Below are 25111 nucleotides of genomic sequence, written 5' to 3' on the forward strand. Positions count from 1 at the left end.
CTTGACTTCATTACAACTCCAGGATACACATGGAACTCAACCTAATATCTAGTTAACACACAAATGATTCTTAAGTCACTGAATGAACTACAGCTCACTTGCCTCGTGACAATTATGGTTTGAAAAGAAGAAATTTCTTTAATATTGTGGATTAAGAACTGGATTATGAGTTAGAATAGAGGAATAGAGGCGGATGCTTTTTCAAGCCATTATTATTTGGTTTGGGAGATGGTCAGGCTTTGGGCACCGATGTTAAGTCTGTAAAACTCCCTCAAGTTAAACAGCTTATCTCGACTGTATACTCTTTCTCATTCCTGTTGAGTCACAGTTAATGATTTATAAGCACACCAGTTATTGACTGCCAGTAAAATGGCCTTGTTGTATGTAATGGCTTGGCTTGTAATTATCAACTACTGTAGTAAACATTATCAGATTTGCAATTAAAAGGATATAAAGTTTTCTGTATTTTTAAATTCAGCTGGATGTTAATCAACTTGTGAGTTACGCAGTGTTCTGAGACGAATCCGTGGTGGAGACGAAGAGTTCTGTTTATTTAACTGGAGCTTTGTCGTTCTTCACCTACAACTGAATGGAAAATTCCAGTTTTACACAAAGGCACAGTCTCTGGGTTCCAGTAATGCTAGTGTTTGACACTTCATCTGTGAGCTTTATTCTCCAGAATATGCTGTCAGAATAGTCAACCTTAAATACGACTTTGTTTCCAACCGGCAGGAACTGAAAATCAACCATTTGTTCTGAAATCAATCAGATGGACATAGTTACATATAGGTTACAGAAATGTGCTGTTGTTTTTCACTTGTGGTGACTCGTGATCATGGCTTGCAGAGAAAAGAGAGAGAGAGAGCCTGGCTGTCACTTCATTGCATAAGACATTTTTAGTGCACATTATGGTTAGGACACAGGTTAGGTTAGGCTGAGGTCGGGCCGCACTTTGGGCGTATGATACAAATGAAGTGTTTAATTACAGAAGGTGTTAGATTAAACTCACATGTGACATAGAGAACGTGTAGATAGTAGATAAAGATTTATTCATATACCCAGCCGTCTTACCTCTTGAAATGCAGTGTTAATGAAATGAATCCCTTAATCTCTAAATGAAGCATTGGGTAATTAATTGTGTTGTTTTTTTGGCAAGGTTTTTTGTTTACAGTCCAGTGGATTAGTGCTTGAGTTTTTCTGATTCTCCCACCTTGTGTAGTGTTCAGTTCTGTTCTAGCCGTCTCATGCATGCTGTGATTAACAGACATACTGTAGAGGCTTAAATCTGTTCACACATTAACTCAACCATCACGGCTAGAGCCTCGTCTGCTGTGTAACCTATCTGACTCTCACTTGCCCAACGGTGCTGTATGAAATACGCATTAAAGGGACAGTTCACCCAAAAATAAAAATTCTGTCATCATTTACTCACCCTCGAGTTGTTCTAAATCTGTATATATTACTTTGTTCTGGTGAAAACAGGGAAAGATATTTGGAAGAATGCTTGTAACCAAACAGTTCTGGGCCACCATTGACTAGGAAAAATTGCTTAATTGCTTAATACATTTCTTTGTTCTGTTGAACACAAAAGTAGGTAGTTTTGGGGCTCTTTTGATTTCCATTGTAATTTTTCCTATGTTAGTTTAATGGTGTCCTAGATTTTTTTGGTTATAAGCATTCTTCCAAATATCTTTCTCTGTGTTCATCAGAACCAAGACATTTATACAGATTTGGAACAACTCGAGGGTGAGTAAATGATGACAGAATTTTATTTTTGGGTGGACTGTTCCTTTAAGATCCCCATTGTTTGTATCATGCATATGAGGGTTTTGATTTACTGTTATGGCCTAGCGGATGATAAAAATGTCATAATTAAAGGATATTTTGATAAGTCAATGTATATGAAATTTGCAGGATACAATATCCTGGAGGTTTGAGGGTCGTCTCTTTTGATTTGGGACACTAAGGGGGGGTTTCCAGGACAGGGATTATCTTAAAACAGGACTAAGCCTTGGTTAAATTAGGATATTTAAGTCATTTTTAAAATCATACTTTACAAAAAAACATTACTGGTGGGCATCTTGAGACAAAACAATCACACTGTTATATTTTAAGATATGTCAGTGCAAGTTGTTTTCAATTAAGGCACCTCTAACATTGAAGTTAGTCTGGGACTAGGCCTAAGCTCTGTCTGGGAAACCGCCCCAATAAAGCATAAGCAACAACCTAGAAATCATGCAGAACACCCTCTTATATACCTCTTTTTTAAGAAAGTGTAAAATGTAAGAAAGGAAAACTCACCTGTTTTCAACCCAGATAAACCGCATTCTTGTTCACCATTTTCAGTGTTTGTTGAATAGTGTATACAAGTCTGATCAACACAAAAACGTTTAATAAAGTACTTTGCTCATTATAAGCACATTATAAAATATAACCTTTGTGGCTGAAAATGTTAGCAGTGAATGTGTTTTTAATGACATTAGAAGATTTTATCCAGAATACCATTCATCTGTTAACTGTGGTTGTGGTGCATGGGGAGTCTGGCTCATAGTATTCTTCATTTTCATTTATAAGAATTCCTAAGGTTGATAATGTTGGATGGGAATCTAGCAGCTTATGAAATGGAAATATTCTCAGGTTTTTCCCTAAAAGCACCTTGAGACACATTTACACACAAAGCGGTGTATAAAAATTCTTGCCTCTGCAGTTTATTTTACCATCCTTCTGAGACCCTGATAGAACAGGCCGGACGGCTGGTTTTGTTTCCATTTACACCTTTGCTGTTATGAGTTCAAACAGACGCAGTGAGACCGTCACGCCCTCACATTCCTCAAGTTGACTGTTTGCAGACATTACAGTTAGGGACGGCTCATGGAAATGTTTGCTTTTAATGGAAGCAGTGGAACTTCTGGCCGTACAATGTTTTATTTAACTGTTCATGCCCTCTCCTGCTTTTCGTTTTTTTTTTTCACTCTTTCGTTTTTTCTCTTTAGGGCAAGTATGCTTAAACTCATATGTATGCCTGAAAATAAGTAGCTTATGCCTATCACTATTTTACAATTGCTTAGCAGGGGCTTGTCCAATCAGAAGAGACGTTCAGAACAATCTGAACAAACCGTTTCAAAAGTCAAGATTGTTTTGTGTTGGGAAGACCATGTCTGTTTATATGGTGGGGAGGGGTTAAGGAAATGATGCTGGTGGCGGTGGACATCCTTCGGGCTGTGGCCCACTGCCATGTATTGTGCTAAAAAATCTGTGGTGTCTCTCTACAGGATGAGCTGAAGAGTTTCTCTGTGGTTCAAAACAACATCGGGCCATACTTGTGTTTATTTGCAGATGTTCATTTCTGCACTCTTGACTTCTGGTTTTGTTGTGCACACTGTCTGCTTCCTAATCGCTTGTTTTTGTCCTCCTGCGCTGCTTGTTAATTTGTTTTTATGTACAGTTTTAGCGCAGTCTCTCAGGATGTTGATGGACGTATGCTGGCCCGTCCCTACAGCTCTGTTAGTCAGAATCTAATGCTGCCTGCCATAAAAATGTCCTCCTGTTGTGCTTTAAGAGAGCATTCTCTGTCATCTTTCAGCATGTGAAAGAAACAGTTATTTGATTTATTTATAGAACCACTGGATGATAATTATAAGCTGTTTAGAGTCTCTACAATGTTATATTAAACTGGATAGACTCTGAATTCAGATGGAGAGACACATTTTATTTTAAGTAATTTACTGCTTTAGTGTAATTAGCCCTCTTTTGTTTGTACTTCAAATAATATAAAGTTACATTATAATCTAAAAACCAATTCTATACTAATACTGCATAAGTGGTCATATTTGCCAACAATAACCCTCAAAGTGGCATAGAGTCAATTTTATTGCACCAGTAACATTTCCAAGAACTTGGTCAGCACCGAGCTGAATTTTCTGCTGGCTCTTTAAAAGAGTGGACTGCAGGTAGTACACTTCCATACTTTATCCAAGTTCAATGGGGTACATTTTCTCACACACCTCCAATTCATGTCAATAGTAGATTCATTGAGTAGCATGTCGTTTTATTTTTGCGTTCTCAGCACTTACCAGAGCCTGCGCCTTCATTAGAAAAAATGTCTTGTGACGAATGGCTAATGGGTGCCATAAATGATGATCCAATACTGTATTGATGCTACTTTTATGTGTGATTGGTTTCCAAACAGTACTCTGTTATTTAGAGTAAGTACTGTTTGGAAATTATTTGTGGATTTTCAACCCGATCTCATGGGAATTCGTACATATTTTATGAGGTGGATAATGCGTATGAATTCGTGCAATGTGAGTTGTATAAAAACCTCCTAGGATTAGTAGAAAAAAGCATTGCGGAAGCCCCTCCCCTAACCCCACCCCTAAACCTAACGTTGCTGCCACGAATGCAAATCGTACTGAAGTACGAATAAGATAATATGACTTCATATGAATTGGCCACCTCGTAAAAAATGCATGAATTCCCGTGAGATTGTGTTGGGATTTCCAGCAGTAGCTTTTTAGTTCAAAAGAAAACATTACTTAAAGGGCCAATGTGTCATTTTTTTTAGGGAGGATCTGTTGACAGAAATGCAAAATAATGTACATAACTGTCTTCAGAGGTGTATAAAAACCTTACATAATGAAGCGTTATGTTTTTTTTACTTTAGAATGAGCTATTTCTATCTACATACACCGCGGGTGGCCTTACATGGAATTCGCCACGTTGTTTCTACAGTAGCCCTAAACGGACAAACTGCTCTACACAGCACTTTTTGTAAATATGTTATCTTATTCAGCAAAAAAGCAAAAACGTGACGACATGTTAGTCCTGTGTCAGCCACCGTAGTGCTTCGAAAGGGAGGGGTAAGGGGTGGACTGAGCCTTTGGTTGCAATTCGCAACCTCACCGCTAGATGCTGCTAAATTTCATACACTGGACCTTTAATTGTTTGTGGTTATATTCTTACTCTGTCTCTTTGTCTGGTATCAGATCTGATTGGTCTGTTTTTACCCGGATGGTCATCCCTGCCAGTCATGACAGCCCTACTGCGTTTCTAATCAGAGAGACGAAAGACACATCTCATCTGATAGAGACATGGCCAGCCTTCATAAAGGCCTTACCGTCAAAACCCAGTGCTTTTTCTCTCTATTTTCCTGACCCACAATATAATTAGAGCTGAAGGTTAAAAACATGAGACAGCACAGATGATCGGCCCGAGAGATAACTGTACATTTCCTCTCTTTGCTGGTCTGATAGACGGGGTCAGATCCTGGCATGTGAGGTATGTGTTTTGTGAGAAGGGAGGGTGGTTATGTAAACTAAGGATCTCTGCCCTGGGTCTCAACTGTCCTGTTTGAGCAAATGAGGATGTCACTACAACAGTCCCCTTGTCTTTTTTACTTATAATAATTTTTGTGTTGTGTTTGTGTGCGTGGCCATACTGTGCCCTCTTGACACACCACAAGCGCAGAAACTGAGCTTGTAGTCAAAAAGCATAATCTCAATGCTATAGGTGGAGCAGTCATGGGAGGTTCAACTGTTAAAAGGGAAATATAGTCATTATTATTTGTTCTCATGACTATGACTTCTCAGTTTTTTATTGAATACACTTGATACTTTAAGAGTATCCTTCTTGCATCGATTCGAAATATTACATACACTGTAATTATGTTAGATATGCTTGAGTGTTTATCAAGAAACCTCACCCGAACAGCTGAACAAAAACCAACATTTTCTGTGTGTACATGTTGTTGTTATTATTTAAACAGGTTAGGGTGGGGCGTATTAAAGGTCCAGTGTATGAAATTTAGCGGCCTTTAGCGGTGAGGTAGCGAATTGACCTGTCGGTAAGCCCCTCCCCTCGAACGCAGAAGAGCCAATGGCAGTTCAATATGAGTTGCACAGGACTGGAACTCGGACAACTTTAGGTTTCAACGCCATAGAGAAACATTGTAAGATCCAAAGCCCTCATTGGTTTTATGGTGTTTATGCTACAAAATGATAAAACGATGTGCCTGGGGTATTTGTAAGACTAATGCCAGGTTTCCTGGGAGGATGAGGAATGGAATTTATTTTATTCAATTTCCTAAACCCACACAAAAAAAGAGCAAAATGTGGGCGCAGTAACCCGATCCAACTTCAATCACAGTGAAGACAAAATCGTTTATTTTCTGGTTGTCATATTTTCACTAAGTTATAGTTTTCATCTGCTCAAGCAGATTGTTAATGTCATCTTGTGCTTCAGTATCGTATCTCTGGATAAAACTAGTTAATGTTAAAGTTAGTGAGTCCATGCTAACGCACAAACCTAAATAGCTAACTGTTCTCACAGCATACATTGTAGGTCATAAACGAAGGTCTACATTTCAGTTTCTCTTCTTATTAAACTGGTTAAATGTAAATTAATTTAATCTTACCCTGCTGTACATGAACAGTTGATCCTAGATGTTGTCATCTGTGATCGTGACGATGGTAACATGAGGCTTCTCCCGCTTGCATTGTGATCTGTAAACCTCGCTCATAAGTTCAATTGATTATCCACCATATCTATTTTAAAATCGTTTATCCATCCCTCCATGGTATATTTAAGACCCACTTGAATTCTCCTCGATGACAGAGTGTGTCCAAAATGTACCAAAAACAACTTTGGACAAGGTTTTCACACTGACAGCTGCCATTGAAAGACATTAGGAACTCCTGTCGCTTGTCCGAGTTAGCAACAGTAACTAAGGGGGGTACCCTTCATTTCGAAGCACTAGTGGCTGACACAGCACTATGATGACATCATGTTTTCACTTTGCCATTTTTTTGCTAATGGCTGATTGGTACTATTTAGAGGAGAGGACATTTTATTGGACCAAAATATGTACTGTATATGCGCCTGTGGACAAAGTGATTCATTGATATTTTCTGTGTTCCTGTAGAAAAAAGATTGTTAATTTTGAAAAATGTATATATTTTTTAAAATACTTAAATATTTTAAAATGTGTAAAATTGAAGATTGATGTGCATGTCCCAAAACAAAGCCACAATTTTTATTAGCTATATTTATTTATGTTTATAGGCCCTTGGTTTAAAAAGTTCTTTTTAAATTAAAAGCACATTTCATTATACAGTTCTCATTTTGTGGTTAAAAAATGACAACAAAAAAAGAAGATCTCTTTACCTTACCCTGATTTACAAAGGTAAACTTTATTGGGTGGTTTCCCGAACAGGGATTATTTTAAACCAGGACTAGGGTTTAGTTAAATTAGAATATTTAAGTTGTTTAAAAAAAACATACCTTACAAAAACAGTACTGGTGTGCATCTCGAGACAAACAATCGCACTTATATATTTTAGGATATGTCAGTGTAATTTGTTTTTGAAGACACCTCTAACATTTAAATTAATCTGGCACTAGTCTTAAACCCTGTCTGGGAAATTGCCCCTATAATACTCATTTACAATGCAAGATTTTCAGTTGGATGCTAGCTACCAGACCACTGAATGTACTGTAACAGTTATTTTTCCCCTCACTCACATGTTGACTATGAGACACTTTTGTTATTAAAGGACCAACAATCTGTCACATGTCAGTCCAAATGTCTAGCATGTGAAATCCTGTTGTCACATGAAGAGCTTGAGGAGTTTTGCATCCCTTTAGGGTGCTTCTTCAGAGCGGTCGGCACAGTAACGCTGTCAACCACTGAAACTCTTTGCCTGTGTTCATGACAGATTCATTTCGTCGGTCTCCAGTCTGCTGCGCTGTCACCGCTGCGAGCTCTCCACGCTTTTTTCACATCTGGGTGATCAATCACAGTGTTGACATAAAAGCACAGCCTCACGATTTACTCATTCAACATGCTTCATAAAAATGAAATTAGCAGCTGTTTTAAAGAAATGTAAATGTTGTCAGTTCTTTTGTTAATGCTTAACAATGTGCGGTGTGTAGAGGAGCAGATTGATGAAAGGCTCACCTGTTATTACACCTCTCATTCAGCATACATGAGATGTTGAACTCCGCTTTGTGTTTGGCTGGGTCTGTCTGTCTCTCACTCTTTCACACAGACGCACATGGTTTCGATTGAAGTTGACGTTTGAGGTTATCACTGAGCAAGATTTGTAAATTGAGTTGATAAGCCATGAAATTATCCTCAGTGGAGACCTCGCTTCCACATGATCAAAGAAAACAAGCTGTCAAAACTTCTTTCTCTTGTGTTCGGACACACACACACACATCATTCATTCAACTGGTGTAAAAAACTTGGGAGCACCTAAAGTTCACAGGTTCTAGTTTTCAAACATCGTTTGTCTTCACTTCTTAAGAAAACCGATTTGTTACTGTTTTCAATGATTGCTTGCCCTTATGGGATATAGATAAATATATATATATTTATATTATATATGAAGAGTTTTGTTCCAAAATGAGATAACTCTGTTTTAGGGCTGTGCAATTAATCGAAAATTAATCGTAATCGTCAATTTTGGCCTTCAGCGATAACAAAAACGAAATAATCGAGGTAAAACGATTATTGTGTCGCATTTCATTTGGCAAGAATCCTCTTTTCTTGTGGTATATATCCACAGCGCACCTCTTTCCTTTACAGCGGTTTAGCTGTGCTATTTCTTCACATTTATTTTTCAGTTGAATTTACAGTTTAAAAGCCAAGTTTTTTTATTTTTCTGTGTTGTTTTAAAAGTTAATGATTAATCGTGTTAAATAATCGGGATCTCGATATTGGCCGAAATAATCGGGATTATGATTTTTGTTATAATCGAGCAGCCCTACTCTGTTTTTAAAAATGTTCAAAAATCATGTTTTTTATGATGTCATCATGTTTTATTGTGTTAGCTGTATTTTTTTGTTATTATGGCTTACATCAAAACAAACCAACTGCAGTTTGATTGATATTAATTGGAATGCACAATAAAAAAACATGATTTTTGAAAAATGTTAACAAAAATCTAATTTTGGAACCAAACTCTTCATGTAATATATACAGTATTTGCATGCGCAGGATAAAATTTGTGAAAGTGTACATGACATTGCAAGCATAAAATAAATGTGCACGTGCAAAAAAAGTTTTGTAAAGGTGTAAATTAAGCTGCAAGCGAAAGAAAACAAGTTGTAGCGTTTTTCGTAAGTTTAATTTATTTGTTGTGAAACTGCAACTTTATATTAATGCCATATAAATATGATCTGTATTCTTCTGACCTCTGTTTTTCCACTTTAACTATATTTGTCTGTGTACATGCATTAAAGTACCATTTCTGACGTCTGCCTGCCTGACGTGATTGGTTCCCCGCTTAAAGCGTGTGTCTGAAGATGTCCCACCCATACCATATCAGCGAGCTTCCGCTTCTCAGGCTGTTGTGATTGGTCGGTCCCCCTCTCAGTGCACGTGTATTCATAAGCTTTTGCTTTTAGCAATAAACCGTAACAATGGCATCAACTTCACTTCATCAGTTAAAAACAAGCGGATCGATTGAAGTGTAACGGAGGTCTGCTAGTGCATGTGCAAATGTCAATCTTTGTTAGAGATTTATTTCCTACTATGGCGAGGGAAATGACACCGGACCGATTGGGTCAGACCGGTTATATTAATTAACACTAATAACAGAAGCGTTTTGTCTTTTTATATTGGACCTAAGTTGGATAATAAAACAAGCAGATTGACTAGGAGACATTTGCAAGCAGGATTTCAAAGGACGTTTTATAGAAGTGTTTTAGAGGTGTGCGCACGCACGCGCACGCACGCACACGCACGCACGCGCGCGCGCGCGCGCACTCACACACACACACACACACACACACACACACACACACACACACACACACACAATGTCAGTGTATTACACAGAACAGCTTTCACAGCCGATGATAAAGTCATGGAAGCTGTTATTTGACCGTTGGTTATCTTAGAATGTGTGTAGCTGAATTCTTATTACCAGCTGTAGGACTGTGATGAAAGTGAAAGTAATTAACTGTAATTAGCTCATTCAAATGTTTAGAATCTCTGATAACCAAACACGACTCCAGTGGCTCTTTCTCTTCTCTAAGGAAGGCCTCGCCCCTTTCTTGGCGTATTCCTTTGGGCGGAGGTTTTTCAAAAACTCGGAATAGTGACATCATGTACCCGGGAAGTATAGGGCTGTAGTCCGATTCCAGCCGTTCTCTGTAGTCCTTGAAAAGCAAATTCTGTTAAAGACAATATCTCGCTTGGCATTGAACTTTGATCTTTATCATTTTGCAGATATTGTTTATGCTCTAACAGCAACATTACACACTAATTAAAGTTTGAAAATTGGCATAGTGAGTCTTAAAGTGAAGTTGTGAGATCTCGAGCCTGCCAGTATGCTGACAGCGTGAAATGAGGGAGACCTGGAAAGTTTCTGCCTGTCCCACCCCAGCATCATTCTCTCTAATCTGCATCACAGCTGTGTCAATGTTGTAAAAAAAATCACATTTCTTCCCAATTAAAACTTTGTCTGTTTTACTAACCCATTTCTTCTGAGTTGACCTCAGATGGAATTACAGTTTCTGTGTGCTTGCAACAGAGCTGAGGAGGACTAAGTCCATCCCAAACATGTATGCTGATGGAGATGAAGTGCTGAAAATGGCTGTTCTGAGAGAAATTATTTTATGTAAATGCAGAATTCAGGTCAAAATAAGAGTTGCACCTGCAATTTAAGGGATAGTTTACCTAAAAAAGTTGTATTTACTTGCCGTGTTCCAGAACGCTTTCTTCAGTGGAGCACAAAAGGAGATATATAAGGCACTGAGATCCTCAGTCATTTTCATTGTACGGATAAAAAAGCAGCATCTACATCAAATTCGGATTCACTGAAGAATGTGGGCTTGGAATTGCATTACAAAAACTTCATTTTTAGATTTATTTGAATCCCAATGCAGTTATGTCTGGCTTGTATCTGGAGTTTGCCTTGGCAGCTATGTATAATGCTATTGCGTTTGGCACAGTTTTGGTATCCTACGGTGGTTGTAGGTGGTCCAGGGTGGGAATTAATGGGAGGACTAGTGCTGGGTGTGTTTTTTTTTGTGTGACTGTCTTACTGATTCAGCACATTGTACTTTTGGGCACATCTGGAAAAGGGAAGGGGAGGGAATGCAGGGAAGAGGTGTACCTTCTTGGATTTCCTTTGGGCATCTGGAAAAGTGTGTCACATTTTTTTTAAGGTGTTGTAGATGGTTGTCAAAGCGTGGCTATGTTGTTGTTAAAGCATATCCTATGTAGTTGCTAGTGTGCTTTTTATTTAAGGTTATAGTGCTTTCTATGAATGCATACTTTTGTGCAATAGTAATAGTGATGCTTAGCTTACCTTGGCATACACAAAAAGGACAAATTCATCTTAAAATCCACCTTGATCCCATATGGTCCTCATGTGTGCATGTATACGTTAATGCTATTCTGCTTTTTTAACTCTATGACCATCTTTTTCCACTCTGACTAGAAATCCAAGCTGTGTTGAAATGTTTAGACTTTTTACCATTATTGTGTGCGTGGAACGCAAGCTCACACTCGGCATGGGCAGAGTTCATGTTTCTCAGTTAAAGTTTTACAGCTCAAGGACTGTTTTGTAGCCGCAGGACTAAATACGCGCAAGGGCACCATGGAGGAGAGTCGGAATATGTTTGTTTAGTATGTGGGAGTGTGATTCTAGCAGGGTGGGGTTAAGTCTAGATGTACTGGAGCACTGCCAGGTGGAGTTGTTGTATAATTGCATCATTAGCTCTGTTTCTATGTCCATGAACTCCTTCATTTCATTAGCCGGCAATAATGTGGCTATAGAACGGCCTACTATATGCCTTCTCGACAGTGCTTGTGCTTTGTAATACTATTAGTTGCAGTACACAGTTAATCATAGCTTTGTATGTGCTTTCCACAGCAATGTAATATAACTGTAAATCATGTTGCAATTAAAGATGGGGAAACAAGTTTTGTTATATTTTATCCCCCTGATACCATCTCATTATTCTCACTGCAAGCATTAATGTTTTACATTTTTCATGAGATCTTTTAAAGGGAAATAAAAATGGATGACCACCACTATTTAACCAAAGTTCAAGCTCAAGCTATAAAGATAGTTGTGCAATGCAGCAAAGTCCAAGTAAATAGAATCTCACAATTGATCACAATGTTGATCCTATATAACCTATATATTGATCATTGAAATGAATCCCCAAGTGTCGCATCCTTGATCGTGTGTTACGAATGAAGCAATATTACGACATGTGCTCATATGTGGATATCTGTTTAAGCGAGATAGACTAGATATCAGCATTTATGAGTCTGAATGCAGTCTTTACATTTAAATTTAGTCTCTATTGGCTTATGGTCTGTCGAATCGATTAATCGCGATTAATCAATTCAAAAAAGTTTGTGTTCATAGAATTTGTGTGTGGTGTGTATATTTATATGTGTATATAAATACATAAACACATGTGTATATATTCAAGAAATATTTGTAACATATACGCATTTAAATTTATACATAAGATCAATTATATTTACATGCCATTATTTACATAATATAAATGTAGCATCTCCATATTTCGTGATTTTTATTTTTTGCCATAAATCATATTAGTCACCCTTTATGTTTGTCACTGGGTTTTGCAAATATTTAACAATAGAAAGTATTAAAAAGTGCTTGTCAACTTGGACAACACAGTATTTAATCATTTAAAAAGTGTTTTTTTTTCTATTTCCTGAAAAACTTAGGAAATACAAGGTTCCGGAAGAACAGTGAGGATATGATATATGTTATATTTATGTACATGTATGCATATATATATATATATATATACATACAGGGCACACGCATTTTGGAATCGATTAATCGCGATTAATCAATTTGACAGCCCTAGATTCAACCTCTTACTATCCAAATTAGTAGTCTCCAAACAGACGGTCATTGATTGGTTTTTGCACAGCAAAACATGGGTGGAATTGGAACACTTCACCCTACTCTGCTCTATTTCCTTGACACTTTCTTGTCATGTGCATATTTTTTCGGACAGGTACTCTGTTGAAGAATCGGAAATAGTGTTTTCCAAAGACTGAAGGATGGAAATTAGAAATGAGGAGACTATCTTGTAATGAAAGGAGATGGGATTGAAATGAAGATGGAACCTATTGTTTCAGTTCGTGGTCTCATAAAGAGTCTGATGACATGTAGCATGAAAGCGTTTAGTCACAGCGCAGTCGAATGAATGATGAAGCAACCTGCATTGCAGAAAGCTGTCACTACCAGCTTCATGCCAGACACCATGATTAATTCCCTTACGGTATAAGAGTAACTGCAGTTACAACAGCATGGAGAGACCTCTGATCCCTGTGTTTTACTGCATCTTGCCTTTTCGGTTTGTATTCATGAACCTCTCCAAAGATGCATAATGTGTTGTAACTGAAACGGAACTAGTGCTGAGTGTTACTGTGTTTCACATTTTCATTTTAGTAAAGCATGTGATGGGCAGACTCATGCATTGAGCTTTTGTTTGCATCTGTGCAGGTTGGTCGGCATGACAGATTGCAAAACCCCTTAGGAGCATCAATACAGCCTGCACATATGGGTGCTTGATAGTTTAGGACAAAATAAAATTTGGAGGACAACATATTAAAATTGCATGCGTTTTACATTCCCTTGGCTACTTTTGTATTTCTGCCTTTTTTTATTACAACCCTGAAACTATTTTTACCTTCTTACATAAAATATCCTGCTGTGTGTTAACCCTGTGCATGTAAAAAAAGTATATTACAAGTGCCATCCATATTCAAACCGCTTACAGATTAATCATTACAGAAGCATGTGCCACAGTTTGAGAGAAGCTTTACGACTGGAGATTTTCATGCTGATCTAGGATTTGAAGCTTTCTTTTTTTAGCTCCTGCGATTTGGGTTGAATTCACTTTTTTGAGCTGTTCTGGGCTCAGCTTTTGCTTCATGAAGTCATAGAATTCTTGCAAAATTCATTTGGAAGAAAGCAACATCTCAACCCTGCTGTGATTGGGAAAGAATTATGTAACTTTCCATTCTCTATTATATGTACTGTATATACGTGTGTGTTCGGGATAGCATGCCGTAGTATGCAGTATGAGTGGCTCTAGAGGGGTGGATCAGAGCTGCATTTGGGACACTGTTAGATTAATGTGTCAGAGAGGAAAAGACTTGTTTGGGAAGGTGCCTAAGCCCTTGTTTATGATGTACGTGTATGTATGCAATCACAGAGTGTAGTTAAGTGTAGTACACTGAGCAAGTTGAGTTTCTGCGCTGCTGCTAAATTTAGAGCCAAGCAGATGTGAAGCTTTAATGTGGATAACATCACCTTGCCTGTCTCTGATGCGTGTAACGCTCTCATGTCCTGTGACTTTGCATTAGTGCTGGAGAAATTAGGTCATGGCTGTCTGCTCAAGTGTCAGAGAATAAGAGGAGAAATGAGGGATGTGTGAGTCTGGAGGTGAAAAGGATTGTGGGAATGAAATGTTAGGATTACATGGTGACAATTAGAAGAGTGACAGAAAGTTTTGGTATGAATTAGCTAGAAGATTTCCAATTGTTTACTTGTATTTTTGTTTCTTACAGAAGTGAGATTATAAGTGCATGCATCTAGAGTCATCTTGGTTTATAGACGTTTCGGCGGCAACAACATAAAAGTTATATGACCCAAACTTAACTTACGGTAGACCTCAGCAAAGAATCAAAACTGTTGAGTAGTTTTAATTGAATTTAATACAATTAATGTACAATAAATTAATATCAATTAAAAATAAATTGTTATATTATAACCAAACACACACCGGAAATGAACTTTGAGCCAGGTGTGTGTGTCCGATGAACCCATCTTTACTCCGTTTAACAAATTTCTAAAACTTTTCACTTCTTAAAGTCCCGCTGTGGTCAATAATTATCTTAAAACTAATCTTTGACCATCAAAATTACATATTTAAACGTTTTTTCCTTCCCTAAAAAAGCTTTAATGTAACTCTACACCTCAGCTTTATTAAGATACGCAGAGACATGAATATGCAAATTAGCCCCGCCTCCACTCAGTCGCACTTGCCAGTTTAGACGCTGCTAAAACTGAAAGTGAAACTGAGAGCTGACACAGCAGTGCAACGATCGATTCAGCCCGAATCTGTGCGCCGTCCTTTATTTATGCCTCAAATTGCTGATCCACAGGGGTCAAATGAGTTGATGTGATTGGTTACATTTATGACGTCATTAACCGGAGCAGTTTCAAACTGCATTTTTTAAGCTGTCTTTGGTAAACTGCAGTTTTATAGAGAAAATACTTGGCAATGGTTTCAAATGATACAATTGCACATGGTTTGTCTTAAAACACATTAAAAACACCACATAAACATACAGTATAAACAACATTAAAAACTTGATTTTCACAACAGGGGTCTTTAAACATTTCTTTAAATTTTTGTGATATACAGTACATTTAAACATTTTTGTCAATAAAAGACTTTGTCTGTAATAGAGTTCCTTTTAAAAATGATTTTGTTTACTATAACTTAGAACAAAAATCCATTCTAATCAGTTGCATAATTCATAGCAAATTTAAAGCAGTAGGTCTTTCAATAGAGAAAATAATGAACTAGGATAAAACTAATGATTTTTATTATGCAATGAACAACATAAAGTATGTTTTGCTACTTGTCAGTGAAAGACTATAGACTGTGCTTGTGCTTGCCTTGGTGCCATCAGCCAATTATCTGATATCTGCCAACCTGCCATATTCAGTCATGCCCCCTGGTGGCGCAGTAGGAAAATCTTAGCTGGTGTCAGTTGTCTTGGCTCATCTGGCTGCTGCTGTTTGCTTAGTCACAGAGCCTCTATCACCGATGGCTCCGTGCGGACAGCACATGCTTTACTTTAGTTACTGTGTTGCATCAGCAGATTGAAGCATCATTGTGAGTGAGTGAGAGCAAGGGTTGTAGGGCTTTTGTTAGACTGGCATGCTGACACGCCCCTAAAATGTGAGTGTATGTGTTGGTTGGGTGGAGGGGTGCCATATTGACTCGTGAGAGCGTCCTGCTGCCTTGTACGCTGTGGGGTGCTGTGGTCCCAGTGTGGGGTGAGAGTGGGTTGTATCACAGGACCTTTAATCAAACCCAGTGGTGGGGCGACACAGAAACAGCTGCTTGGTGAGAGAGAGACACACACAGAGGCAAAAAAACACATGCATTTGATCTTGCATCAGAATGATTTATACAGACATTTGTATACAATCACCTTGTATATATTGCAATATATATATAATTATACATCGCATAAAATACATAGTTACAATGCTATTATTCTAACCATTGGTTTCATAACTGTTAAGAAGTCATAAAAATAGTGCAAATGTGCCAAATCACATTGACTTGCATGTGTTTAGAATTTAATTGTTTCTCAGGAGAAGCTGTCCCCTCTTTGGTAAACAGGGAGCAGTGAACACTGTGTAGGGATCATGTGAGTTTTAATGTAGCTAGAATCTGGATGAAACTGAAAAGATCGCCTTCAGAAGTACAAACACGACTGGATGTTTTATTCGGAGTTTAGTCTGTCAGAAGTACAGCAGTGATACTTTTCACTGTTGTTGGTCTGATAAAAGACCCAGGGTAGGGAAGATAATAAGTGTAGTTGCCAGTCAGTCCCCTCAAGGGTCTTAAAGTGCTGTGTAGGAAATTGTGTGTATGAGAGAGAAATTTACTATCTATTCACACTATGACAGGAACTCATTTAAATGTGAAAATAAACCAGTTCACTTTAGTTTTAAGAGTGTCTGTCATTTCAGTTGGCCTTGACCCGGGTTGCTCCGTCTCCCAAATAAATGTAATTGGTCCAAAATCTCCCTTCATTTAATTGTTAGTATGATAAACATCAATAGTCTGACTCTGTCATATTAATTGGTTGTTATTTTATCTTTATTTACATGCACGAAACAAAAACAAAGTAAATAGTCACATCTGAAATATGTGGAAGCACATTGATACCGTAACTATAAAATCTGTAATGAAGCACGATAGTAGGAACAACACCATAGTAGGAAAAATTGCTTTGTAAATTTCTTTGTTCTGTTCAACACAAAATAAGATATTTTGAAGAATGTAGGAAAGCAAACAGTGCTGGGGCCCTTTTTGATACTATGGTAGTCAATGGTGGCCAAGAATTGTTTGGTTACAAGCATTCTTCCAAATATCTTTTATCAGTGTTCATCAGAACAAAGAAATGTACATAGATTTGGAACAACTTGAGGGTGAGTAAATGAAGACAGAAATGTTATTTTTGGGTGATCTGTCCCTTTAAAGGATCTGTAGAGCCTGACATAATGAGCCAGTGTTCAAAGGCAAACAATGATGCTAAGCTGCTTTTACAGCCGTATCAAGCTAGCAGTGCTTATAGGCTGTGGTAATAAATGATGCTGCTCCACACTGACTGTTCAGTGTCTTAAAGTCTCCTGTAAATCCTGTCAGAAAGGTCTGAGGCGTGTGGTGGTTTTCTGATGCTTGCCTGGATGAAGTTGGAGTATAAAAAATAGAAAATTACGTCTTTCTGTCAGGCTTGTAGAAAAGTTATGATCATCATTCCACAGTTCTTTTGACTTGGAAGCAGTCGGCACCTGTTGCTGCAACTCTATTGCCATCATTACCCATGAGCCGCAATGCTTTCTGGACAATTAAATGCACACATGCACAAGATTAAGCATTATATCCAATGAGCAGTGAGCACTTCAGCCATATCACCCAGATTTACCTGCGCTCACCTCTTGACCGGCTTATACAGGCTACTTTAAGTGTTTTAATATCATGTATCCATAGAGAACTTCTTCCAAAAGACATGTGTTCTCTTTCCTGAAAGTTACACACATTGATATCCCAAACACAGTCAGACACAACCATAAAGACCAGTGAAGCTAATACGCTTGTCTGATGCCTGTAGTCAAAAGGGACGAATATAAACGACGGCTCTATCTGATCAACGCTGCATGTCTGAGACGAATCATTGGGGGCGTATTTTTTGCCCTGAGCGCTGGGAATCGATATAAGCAATCTGGAATGTGGTAAACAATTTCAGTTGCTGCTGGAGAGAAATGCTGTTGTAAAGCGTCTCTGTCTTTTCGGTCTCATACGGTCATATAAAATCCTCAAACCGAGCAGCGATAGGCCCGGATGGTCATAAATTCAAGGGAAAAGTGACGAGTTCCTCCTCATAAATGAGAGGTTAAGATGTGTGCCTGCACAGTGACACTGCGGTTATATTAAATGAGGGGGTAAGTCGTTTCCTCAGAGAGACCAAGTTTGAAATGAATTAAATTAAGGTGCCAATTTATAACATAAACACATCTCAGGGTTTGTATGTTAAGTATTTAACTAGGGATGATAAAAGTGTTTATAATTATGTCAATAATTATGTGACAGAAAAAATTGGATTTATGGTAGGCCTACAATAAGTCACCAAATCTGGGTGCTTGGGCTACATCTGTGTGTATTTTTCGCTGTATGACTCATTGGAGTAATTTTGTTCATATACTGTGGTAAGTAAAGATGTTATACCATATTTAGGATTAGGAAAACGCGATCTGTTTATTTGTCCAATCCTCTTGCGTTCGAGCTTGTTACTGTTAAATTCCAGCAGGGGGCAGCAAACTTAAGCAGCAAGGCTGCATGAGTGCTGCGCTGACCAGCGTTGCTATGGCGACAGGGCCCAGTGTGATGCAGGCCAGGCGTAATGGAGTGAAACACAGAGGGCAGTGTAGAGCTAGGAAAGAAACGAGAGCTGAATACCAATCACACAGGCACTTGTTTACAGACCTCATACTTGTATTTATTCCTCACACGAATCTACAGAGCAGATACAATCTTTCCTGCTAATGCCGCCCCGCTGTGTTTACAAACACATCATTATCATGGGCTTTTATATTTAACCCTCCAGTGTTAAATATAAACCCTCGAACATGATGGCAGTATTTCTTTTTGATGGGCGTGTCTAGGAGATGGTGAGCTGAGGGTGATCTCTGTGCTGATCCTATGGGTTTGTGTCATAAGAAGTGCTCTCATTAGATGACACGGGCAGATATGGGGGTCTGTCCACGGGGTAGCTGAGAGCTTGCTTTTATATGATGGTTAATATGACCAGTCTTAAAAACTTGATTTGAGCACTCCCCTTTGATTCACGGTGTTGCAGTCTAAAAAACGCATCACTGTTTTGAGTCAAAGACAACACATTTTGTCTTTCTTTTAACTCAGCCTTGTGTTCTCCCATTTATTTAGCACAGCATCAACATGACATGACTCCTAATGTGTCAATAAACATGCGTTAAATATACATATACATTCTTTTTGAGAGTGTAGTGTCTGGAATATTTTCAGGAAAGGAAGGAGAGATTGTTGCATAAAATAAATCTGGATATATAAACACACAATACATCAATTTTTATGAAATATGGTTGAACCGCTAAGTGACAGTGTCCCACAGTGAAAGCCATTAGATGAAGTTGCAGAGGGATAAAAAAATATTTTTTGCTTCCTTATGAACTCACATTGTATTTACATTGATAATTTTAATGTGAATTGGTTTATATGAATAGTAAGTAATATAAACATGCCAACATTTTATAGTATTGGTTGCTTTTTTATTGTGTTGTTTAAAGTGTTATGTTTTTATTGTGTTTTATTGTGTTAGTTAGCTGTATTTTTTAGTTATTATGGCTTAAATCAAAACAAACCAACTGCAGTTTGATTGATATTAATTGGAATGCACAATAAAAAACATGATTTTTGAAAAATTTTAAACACAGAGTAATCTCTTTTTGGAAATAAACTCTTCATTTACATTATGCCTTCATTTCATTATGTGTGTGTGGTGTGTGTTTGTGTCTGATTGAGTGTGTAAGTCTATTCTCACACTCATTTACTCATCTGTCACTCACTTTTTTTCAAGAGCCTTTTGAACAAAGTTTTATTGCTTGCTTTTATGCACATGCGGAGGAAAATGTCTATATTGTAGTTTGACTCCAAAGAAATTTGCAAGTCTGACAGTTCTTTCATTTTCCAACTCCAAAGCCGAGTGAGTAAAACAAGCCTCTTTTCAGTTCTTGGATTTCATTTTTCCAAGAACGTACGGCGGGCGTCAGCTGGCTGTCATGTGTCTGAGTGGTACCAGCTCTGTGAAACTCAAAATGGTTTGTCTGATCCCGTAATCTCTTTTAAACTCTGTGCTTTGGTTTCTCCTGGTGAATATTGAGATCCACCGGGTAATGGAAAATACACCCTGGCAGTGTTGGTTTCCAGTATTTAGAAACAGTTGTACACACGTGCATTAATGCAGATACTCATAAATAATGAAAAGTGTGCCTTGGCTTTCATGTTCATTCTCCATCATCAGTTTATCTGCCAGGTGCAGTTGGGCTGTTGGCAATTTGTTATTTAATTATCTATTTTAGGAGGGATTTAGGGGCTCAGATGCCAAATGGTGTCCCCACACCCCCACACAGACACGCACACATTTATCACTTCTTTTTGCCTGTTTGTGGGGGGAGTGTGCACATAAAATGCAGAATATTCTTTGATAAAGTGCACGGAAATGTCCCAAAATCTGCCATGACACAGAGGTATGGCCAGACTGAGCAAAAAATCGCCAGTTTCGTAAAATAAGATTTAAACCACTTGGCTGTTGTAATTTCTGTTAATCTGAATCTGCAGATAGTAGGCCTAACAACAGTGAAAAATAGTTTTGAATTGTTTCAAAACCCCACGTACAAAACATACAAAAATCAACCACAATGCTTCTGTGTTCATCTCTACAATATGGAAAATAAATTTGCTGTGTTGACTATATCTTATTCACATACAAAAAAGAAATACCAGCCTAAAGTATAACAGCTGTTATTAGTTGAAGATGCTTTTCTCCCTCCTTGAAAAGTATTTTGTAATTGCATTTGAAAAACACTTGCTTCCTTGAAAAGGTGCTTTTTAGGCCCGTTCTTTGTAGTGCACTAAACCTCCATCTCCATAATGCATATAATATGATTATATTATGTGTAATCTGTGCGTTGCGTGTATAAAGTGTGTGGGTCTGTGTAAAAAGACACCCGAAACATTCGCTGGCGTTCACTCTGCTCGCTAAAAACATCCCCCTTTGAGCCTCTCTGTATACACCCAACTAAATAATAATACGGGAACTCAAGGATGCAGTATTCTAGATTATAGACATGGAGAAGCAAATACATTGGTGGCCTGTGACCAGTCATTTTTTGCATTCCCGCTCAAAGCACAGAGTAGATTGTTTGTCTTCTTCAGAGATCAAGCACTTTCTGTCTCTTCTCTCGTCCTCCCCTTAAAGGGATAGCTCCTCAAAAAATGAAAATTCTGTCATCATTTACCCACCCTTTCAAATCTGTGTAAATGTTGTTGTTATGCTGAACACAGAGATATTTGGAAGAATGTTAGAAAACAAACAGTTCTGGGGCACTATGGGCTACCATAGTAAGGAAGTACTATGGTAGTCAATGGTGCCCCAGAACTGTTTAGTTTCCCACATTCTTCAAAATATCTTCTTTTGTGTTCAACAGAACAAAGAAATTTGTACAGTGTCGGAACAACATGAGGGTGAGTAAATGACCTTTAAGTTACTTGGTGGTAGGCTGTTACCACACCCACTTATTCTATTAAAATGTCTATGTTACGCTCCGTTTTTATTTTAAATGATTAGTAACTGTCCTCTTACACATCTGTGTCTGTTCACTGTCCCGCCAGCATCTCTGCAGGGCAGGAGCTCAGATCTCACCAGGTTCATTGTTGATTTTGAGTCTGACTAGCTCAGCGGCTAATTGGGTATAAAGTGAGTTTGCGATGATTGATGGGGTGGCGATGTAGTCTGAGCTTGATTCTGGCTGGTGTAGGTTTAAGTGATGACTCACAACCTGTTGCGGGGATTAATTCACAGCGGCACGCCATGGTTCGAACTGGGACGCCGGGCTGCGGTCACCAGCTCAACAGGACGCTGTTTGCCACTCGCGTGTAACTCCCGTTTCAATTCTGAAAAAGCTGTTTAATGGGGTTTTTCATCGAAAACTACTTTTAGACCTGGATTCGACTAGATTAAGAAATGGTCCTCCAGAGGTTCAATTAGAAGAGAAAAGCTCTTTTCTGACCTTCTATCTTAAACATTGCCTGGCACAGTCGGTTTTTGTTTTACAGCCAATTGTACAATCTGCTTTACAGGTTGTATTACATTTAAGGTTAAAGAATTGTTAAAGGGATAGCTCACCCAAAAATGAACAAAATGTCATTATTTACGCACCCTCAAGTTGTTCTAAACTTGTAGAAAGTTTGTTGTTCTGCTGAACACAAAGAAAGATATTTTTAAGAATGTTTTTAGCAAAATGGTTCAGGGGCACTATTGACTATCATTGTATGGGGGAAAACTACTATAGTAGTCAATTGTGCCACAGAACAGTTTGGTTACAAACTATTTAGTAACTACTTAAACAGTTTGTGAAATCACTTTCACTAGTAGCAACACTGCGTCATGCACTTAGACCTCAACACTACACAAATAAACAACAACAACAAGAGAAATAGAACCAGCGCTATTGCTAAAGCATTAATTTTTTTCTCTAACATTAAAGGGATAGTTCACCCAAAAATGGATATTCAGTCTTCATTTACTCAGTCTCAAGTTGTTTCAAACCTGTGTAAATTGTATTGTTCCACTGAACACAAAAGGATATTTGTAAGAATGTTTGTAACCAAATAGTTCTGGGGCACTATTGTCTTCCATAGTAGGAAACTAAACTACTATGGTAGTCAATGGTGCCCCAGAGCGATTTGGTTTCCTACATTATTCTAAATATCTTCTTTTGTGTTCAACAGAACATAGACATTTATACAGATTTGAAACAACATGAAGGTGAGTAAATGATGAAATGAATGAGGATTTTCATTTGTGGGTGAACTATCCCTTTAACCACATAATCAACGTTGCTGCAATCCATGCTGGGAAATTTCCCTACATTTTAGACAAAAACATAAGTATGCAGTGTTCGAGTAAATCCAGTCAGTACACTAAAAGTAATAAATTTAGTCCTAATAACAAATGTCCTGTTTATTAACTGAAGTTGTTTTTATACAATGTAGAAGACGGGACACAACAAAACATTGTATGCTAATACACAAACTTTGTATGTTTAATGTATGTGCTACATCACTGCAATCTGTATGGCTAAAGATGCAATACTGCATCTGTAATATATTTAAAGTTGCAATATGCAATATTAAAGGGGTGCTGCAACGATGTGTCATGCATTCTGACTTCTTTACAATGTTAAACGTGCTGTCTTCTCATTCTTAACATGGTCAACTTGTCAAAAAACGAGTTGGGCATATTATGTAGTATTTCTGTGCTCGATACACTCCCGCAGTGATCGTACAGGTTTCGGAAAGTTTTTTTCGAACATATAAAACTGTTTCGTAACAATTTTTCTTAGTCCCTTATTGGACAGTTCTCCCGGAAAAGCACGCGGCACGCCCACGCAGCAGCAAGGGGAGCAGGAGAAGGAGCATGCGCAGACGTCACTTTCACTTGTGTGCAGGAGAGAGAGAGAGAGAGCACACATTCGCGAAGTTCAGGTGTTTGTTTGTTCACTGCATTTGGGTGATGAATGTTATATAAACGGTGGATATAACGCTGGATTTGGAGATCGTTGGAAACTGATATATGGAGCCGTCCCAGCGCTAAAAGATGCCGGACATGAGTGAAACTGATGTCTGTGTTTTGTTGGCAATGTGCTTTAGTTCAGCCTACCCCTCCGCGCCCCGCACACGCCTTATGATTTTGGAAATACTCGTACTTTTATAAACGTGATCGAACTAAATACTCTTCTAAGATACTAAGTATGCAATACTACTCTAGGTACTCAAGATTAATATGAGATTGGCAGAAACCGCGTGTGTTAAGGCCGCTTTAAACATTTTTGTGATATAAAAATAATAATATCCCTTGACCTTGTTTTGTCCGCACTAAAAGGCTGCTTTCATCCTTTAATGAGTGCTGTAATTTTGAAACTGTTTTGATCTCATAAATGCCCCCCTTTGGTCGGTTCATTTAGACGCAGAATGAATTTTTGTTCCATTTATCTTTTTATATCTTAGCTAGAGTTCAATGCAGAAATGCTGATGTGGTATCAGACTCTGCCAGTCCACACTTATTTTAGTCAGTGTGCTGTGCGAAGGTAATCCCCTAATCCCATAACACCCCACTAGAGAAACTGCATTGGATATCACATTAAGATAACACTTTAATGACAACGTCGATGATTTTGTACTTCGACTTTAGAAATTAGTGTAAAAAGTGTAAACATCTTGTTTAATGCCTGTAGTTTTATACTGGCCCTGCCGCAGTGCACCCTCAAAGTACTACGTATGCAGCATAGCGTCACCAAAGTGTGGATGACGATTATGAAGGGCGGGGCCTTATTTAGAGCATCAAGTATTGCCATGGCAACCAAGTGTGCTGATACCTTGTCCTATGTAGGCCTCAATAAAGTCTGTTCAATGAAGAGAATTCCTCACATTAATCTGATAAAGGGAACTCGAGTTCCTTCTACATGCGAGTATCCGAGGGTTTGTGGCTAGGCCGGTGTCTGCGACTGGTCTGGCATTGGCTTGGGCACCCAGCGGAACCACATTAACACATAAACAGCTTTTGGCTATTGGCATCTCTTTGAAATGGTGCTGGGTAAGCGATCTGTGTCTTCTAAACAGATGGTGGAGCTGAGGGTGGGAAATGTTTCACATGGCCCACTCTATTGCTGCTTACTCCGCGTTGAGGTGGCAGCCAGGTATCCCCGTGAGTGTGAATCGAGGTGTGCTGCTAAAATGTGCTAAATGCTGGCGCTAATGTGTCAGGGATTACCGTTTCACGCCCATGCGAATCAATTAATGCATTTATGATTTTGGTAGTAGTAATTTATTTATTGTTATAGACGGGCGCTAATCCAAGATTGTAGCTTTGTTTGGTTTTGGTCTTTTCCCGTCATGTTTCTCTATTACCCATAACGCTCTTTGTCTCAGAATGGTTAAGACTGCTGTTTAGGTCGAAATATGTATCTACAGATGCACA

At 38.3% G+C, this 25111-nt stretch overlaps 1 protein-coding gene across 8 annotated transcripts in view; it reads left to right on the forward strand.

Moving 5' to 3' along the window:
• magi1b (membrane associated guanylate kinase, WW and PDZ domain containing 1b) overlaps positions 1–25111 on the forward strand; it is a 123052-nt gene that overhangs the window by 28048 nt on the left and 69893 nt on the right. The window lies entirely within an intron of this gene.

Source organism: Triplophysa rosa, linkage group LG20 (genome assembly GCF_024868665.1).
Source record: "Triplophysa rosa linkage group LG20, Trosa_1v2, whole genome shotgun sequence".
NCBI classification, from domain to species: Eukaryota; Metazoa; Chordata; class Actinopteri; order Cypriniformes; family Nemacheilidae; genus Triplophysa; species Triplophysa rosa.